The sequence below is a fragment of the Crotalus tigris genome, unplaced genomic scaffold (genome assembly GCF_016545835.1).
Source record: "Crotalus tigris isolate CLP2741 ecotype Arizona unplaced genomic scaffold, ASM1654583v1 scf7180000021401.42387113347:515327, whole genome shotgun sequence".
Taxonomy (NCBI): domain Eukaryota; kingdom Metazoa; phylum Chordata; class Lepidosauria; order Squamata; family Viperidae; genus Crotalus; species Crotalus tigris.
The window spans coordinates 395055-401054 of NW_024098493.1; positions in this window are offsets into that span (position 1 = coordinate 395055).

The window sequence follows — 6000 nt, forward strand, 5'->3', positions numbered from 1 at the left end:
GGATTGGCCCAAAGTCACCCAGCCGGCTTTCATGGCGAAGGCGGGACTAGAACTCACCCTCTCCTGGGGATTGGCCCAAAGTCACCCAGCCGGCTTTCATACCTAAGGCGGGACTAGAACTCACCGTCTCCTGGTGATTGGCCCAAAGTCTTTAAACAACTTCGTAAACATTTTAAATGAGGGGATATGTGAAGTATTAGTGCCACTATATAGTTCCTTGGAATATTGTGTCCAGTTTGAGTCACCACGATGTAAAAAAGATGTTGAGACTCTGGAAAGAGTACAGAGAAGAGCAACGAAGAGGCTCAAACATATAAGGAACAGTAGCTGGAGTTGGGGATGGAGAAGGAAGAGGGGGGACGTGATAGCAGCCTTCGAATATCTCAGGGGCCGCCCCAAAGAAGAGGGAGTCAAGCTATTCTCTAAAGCACCACAAGAAGCAACGGATGGAAACTTCATCAAGGAGGGAAGCAACCTGGAACTAAGGAGAAACTTCCTAACAGTGAGAACAATTAACCACTGGAACACAAGTTGCCTCCAGAAATTGTGGGTGCTCCAACACTGGAGGCTTTTAAGAAGAGACTGGACAACCGTTTGTCTGAAATGGCATAAGGTTTCCTGCATGAGCAGGGGGTTGGACTAGAACAAAGGTCGGCAACCTGCGGCTCCAGAGCAACATGCGGCTCTTTGAGTCTTCCTCTGTGGCTCCCAGCCTCCTCTGCCATTTGCAGAGAGAGAGAGAGACAGAGAGAGGCACTTGCGCTTCTCTCTCTCTCTCTCTCTCTCTTTCTCTCTCTCTCTCTCTCTCTCTCTCTCTCTCTGTGTGTGTAAAAGAGAATGGACTCACAGTGTTCTCTGACATGCTGAAAAGCTTTTTGGGCGGGGCTCCTCCCTTTGCTGCATCTCTGCAGGAAGCAGGAAGCAGGAAGGGCAGGAGAGAGCTAGCTAGCCCAGCTATGCTGACTCAGGAATTCTGGGAGTTGCATGAGTCATAAAAAAGCTGAGGTTGCCTACCTCTGAGCTTGTTGGAGAACAGCTTGAAGCCAGCTTGTCAGGTGAGCAGAAGATCGGAGAGGGGGGTGGGGAGAGAGAGAGAGAGAGAAAAAAGAGTGAGAGAGAGACAGAAAGAAAGAGAGAGAGAGGAGGGGGAGAGAGAGAGAGACTCTTTTGACATCTAAAATGAAGATAACACTGCATATATCCTTTTTTACCTTTATGATATATTTTGACATCTAAAATGAAGATAACGCTGCATATATCCTTTTTTACCTTTATGATATATTTTGACATCTAAAATGAAGATAACGCTGCATATATCCTTTTTTACCTTTATGATATATTTTGACATCTAAAATGAAGATAACGCTGCATATATCCTTTTTTACCTTTATGATATATTTTGACATCTAAAATGAAGATAACGCTGCATATATCCTTTTTTACCTTTATGATATATTTTGACATCTAAAATGAAGATAACGCTGCATATATCCTTTTTTACCTTTATGATATATATGTTGGACGTTTCCGATGAAAGCTTGGTTTTATTAAAAAAATTTCCTATTTGGATTCTTCTGATGACCGTAATTGATTTATTTTGGGTCCCTTCCATTCTGCATCTCTAAAGTTGTAATTAGCTGTGCTAATTTCTGTTCTCACCACAAGGTGGGAGACCAGGATAACATTTGAGCACCTAGTGGTGAAGAAGGCTTTTTAAAAATAAAACTATCAGAAACCCCCTGATTATGGACATGTAACACAATTCAGCAGGTCAACTGAATGCAAGCAAAGACAATTTTGTGAACAGAAGCTGCCCCAAAGAACAGGGGGGGTCAAATTATTCTCTAAAGCACCAGAGGGCAGGACAAGAAGCAACCGATGGAAACTAACCAAAGAGAGAGAGACAACCTGGAATTAAGGAGAATCTTCCTGACAGGGAGGACAATTGACCAGTGGAACAGCTTGCCACCAGAAATTGTGGGTGCTCCATTACTGGAGATTTTTAAGAAGAGACCGGACAGTCAACTTCCCAGAATATTATGCTTCATACTGATCGTTTTTTAGGCACATATCGCCTGTTTACATTTTTATCTTTGTAGTTTGCCTCCATAGCCCCTAATTAGTAAGACCCCAGCTATTTTGCATGATTATACCAGCAAATAACTGGATGTTTAAGGAATTGTCACTTGGTCATATTTAAGGGTAGATTCTTAAGGATTAAATGACTTCTCTGATGCTAATTACTATTGTGATTTAATTCCGTGTTCAGATAAAAGAACATTCTTTCTTTTTTCTTTTTGCCACTCTCCATAGTAACTATAGACTTTAAGCCAAATTTTAAATAGGCAAAAGAATTCTCCAGAGTTTCTAATTCTTACAACAGTATTATAATTGAAATGAAGGCTTGTAATTAGCCATCTATCATTTGCTAGAAAGAATAAACTCATTTCTAATATAACTCACTTGACAAGGTAATCTTCAACATATGAGAAGAGAAGAGAAGAGAAGAGAAGAAAGAATAGAATAGAATAAAGAACAGAATAGCAAATAGACTAGACTAGACTAGAATAGAATAGAATAATGAATAGAATAGAATAGAATATAGAAAATAGAATAGAATAGAATAGAAGACAGACTAGACTAGACTAGACTAGACTAGAATAGAATATAGAATAGAATAGAATAGAACAGAACAGAACAGAACAGAACAGAATAGAGGACAGACTAGACTAGACTAGACTAGACTAGACTAGACTAGAATAGAATAGAATAGAATAGAGGACAGACTAGACTAGAATAGACTAGAATAGAATAGAGAAAGGACAGACTAGACTAGACTAGACTAGAATAGACTAGACTAGAATAGAATAGAATAAAGGACAGACTAGACTAGACTAGACTAGACTAGACTAGAATAGAATAGAACAGAATAGAATAGAATAATGAATAGACTAGACTAGACTAGACTAGACTAGACTAGACTAGACTAGACTAGAATAGAATAGAATAGAATAGAATAGAATAGAATGGAATAGGAGAAAGGACAGACTAGACTAGACTAGACTAGACTAGACTAGACTAGACTAGACTAGAATAACAGAGTTGGAAGGGACCTTGGAGATCATCTAGTCCAACCCCCTGCTCAGGCAGGAAAGCCTATACCATTGGCTGTCCAGTCTCCTCTTAAAAACTTACAGTGTTGGAGCATTCACCGCTTCTGGAGGCAGGTTGTTCCACTGGTTAATTGTTCTCACTGTCAGGAAATTCCTCCTTGGTTCCAGGTTGCTTCTCTCCTGGATTACTTTCCATCCATGTATGGAAAATAATCTCCCAGTTTTTATATTGTATTTGTTTCAATGCTAAAGTGGTTAGAGCAACGCTCTCCTACGTGGGTGCTACTCAGATGCAATAGACTTAATTAGGAAATTCTGACGGCCGTCCCCCCTGCCCCGTCACCTGGCCACAATTCACGTGGCAGACAACCCACGTTTACAGCCGTTTGCAGCATCCCGCAATCACGTGACCGCGTCTTATGGTATTTTGGCCTAAAACTGGCCTTTGTCAAAAAAACCCACGCCTTAGCAAACAATGGGTTCACTTAACGACCACTGTGTTTGCAAAAAAGGGGAAGTATTTATTCCGATATCAAACTTTTTAACTACCCCTCTCTTCCTGGGGCTTTGGGAGGTTGTAAAATTGAGCGGTCGTAAACTTGAGTTGGTCACGTGAAGATCTGCTTTACGACTGTACGCGACTTACGAACATAATGGGCATTGGGAAGGCTCCGTTACGGTTATAAGTCAAGGACACCCTGTGTTCTTTTTAGAAAATAATTGGAGCCCTGTGGCTGGAGTACCTGCAGAGGGCAACACTATACCGTCTGTGGCTTTGAAAAAACTGTGAAAGAAAATATTGATATTTATTTGGACAAGGAGCAGGCTTCTTTCTTTTTTTTAAAAAAAAATATATATTTATTTTATTCAAAACAAAGTTAAAATACAAAATGCAAAACTCAAAAAAAAAAAAAAATCCAAGGAGACAGAAAAGAAAAAAATAACGCAAACCACAAAACGATCAAAGCATTAAAAAGGTGCACCAAAACCCTCCGCATTATACACGTATCGTCTCCTCTAGTTGAATATTGGTTAATATATCACTACAGTCACCTGTCTGAAATGGTATAGGACCATTCCCCTGCTTGAGCAGGGGGCTGGACTAGAAGACCTCCAAGGTCCCTTCCAACTCTATTATTCTATTCTATTCTATTCTATTCTATTCTGTTCTGTTCTGTTCTGTTCTGTTCTATTCTATTCTATTTTCTATATTCTATTCCATATTCTATTCTATTCTATTCTATTCTATTCTATATTACAATATCTATTCTATTCTATTCTATTCTATTCTATTCCATTCCATAGTTTCTATTCTATTCTATTCTATTTTTTATTCTATTCTATTTTCTATATTCTATTCTATTTCATATTCTATTCTATTCTATTCTATTCTATTCTATTCTATATTACAATATCTATTCTATTCTATTCTGTAATTCTATTCTATTCTATTCTATTTTCTATTCTATTCTATTCTATCCTATTCTATTCCATTCCATTCCATTCTATTCTATTCTGTAATTTTATACTATTCTGTAATTCTATTCTATTCTATTCTATTCTATTCTATTCTATTCTATTCTATTCTATTCTATTCTATTCTATATTACAATATCTATTCTATTCTATTCTGTTCTGTTCTGTTCTTATTTCTATTCTATTCTATCTTACAATATCTATCCTATCCTATCCTATCCTATCCTATCCTATCCTATCCTATCCTATCCTATCCTATTCTATTCTATTCTATTCTTACCCATGAAACAGGCCCTCCCCAAAATATTTAAACCACTAAAACTATTTACAACTTGTTGGCCTGTCTTCCATGGGTTATATTAAGGACAAAGTAGTTAAAGGGAAGAGCCATAATAGTGAAACAGAACAAAACTAAACTCCCAAAACTTTAATTTTGAAAAAAAAATGTCTACGGAGGTTTAATTTTGAAACTGGAAAACAAAAAACTTGTTTCCATCCGGCTCCATTGGGGAACACTATTTCTTTCCATTCGCTGAACTAAGATCCTGCAAACCCACAAAAGCCGGCGCGAGAATAAATCTGCAATCTTGGCTGCCTGTTGTTTTAACTAAACACTGCTCTGGTTTTTTGCCCACGTGCCTCGTCTGGACTACAGCTCCCATCGTCGATGGCCAGTATTGAAGGCGGACAAGTCCAGCTGCTGTCCATCTCAGGAGCTTCTGGCATCCAGGAGGATGTTCAATGCCCCTTGTTCCTTGTGACACCTAATCATTAGAACATAGAGGTGGCAGGGACCTCAAAGGTCATCTAGTCCAACCCCCGACCCAAGGCAGGAGACCTTATTAGGTCTGTACACTCTCTTTTTTGAAAGGATCCAGTAAGACAAGGCAGGGCATCTGCTTCCCTGCATCCCTTGATCAGGATGGCATAATAAGGTCTTTTGCCTTGGGTAGTGGGTTGGACTAGATGACCTCTGAGGTGCCCCCCCCAGGTCTGCAGGACACGGCAACGGCAGTTTCAGAATGAGAGGGCAGGGAGGGATTTTGAGGGAGGGGCACATTTTCCTTTCCTTCCTTCCTTCCTTCCTTCCTTCCTTCCTTCCTTCCTTCCTTCCTTCCTTCCCTCCCTCCCTCCCTCCCTCCCTCCTTCCTTCCTTCCTTCCTTCCTTCCTTCTTTCTCTTGTTTCTCTTTTCTCCTTTCTTTCTTCTCACTCACTCACTCCCTCCCTCCTTTTTCTTCCTTCCTTCCTTCCTTCCTTCCTTCCTTCCTTCCTTCCTTCCTTCCTTCCTTCTTCCCTCCCTCCCTCCCTCCCTCCCTCCCTGCTTTCTTTCTTTCTTTCTTTCTCGTTTCTTTCTCTTTCTTCTCCCTCCCTCTTCTTTCTTTTTCTTTTTTTCCTCTTCCTTCCTTCCTG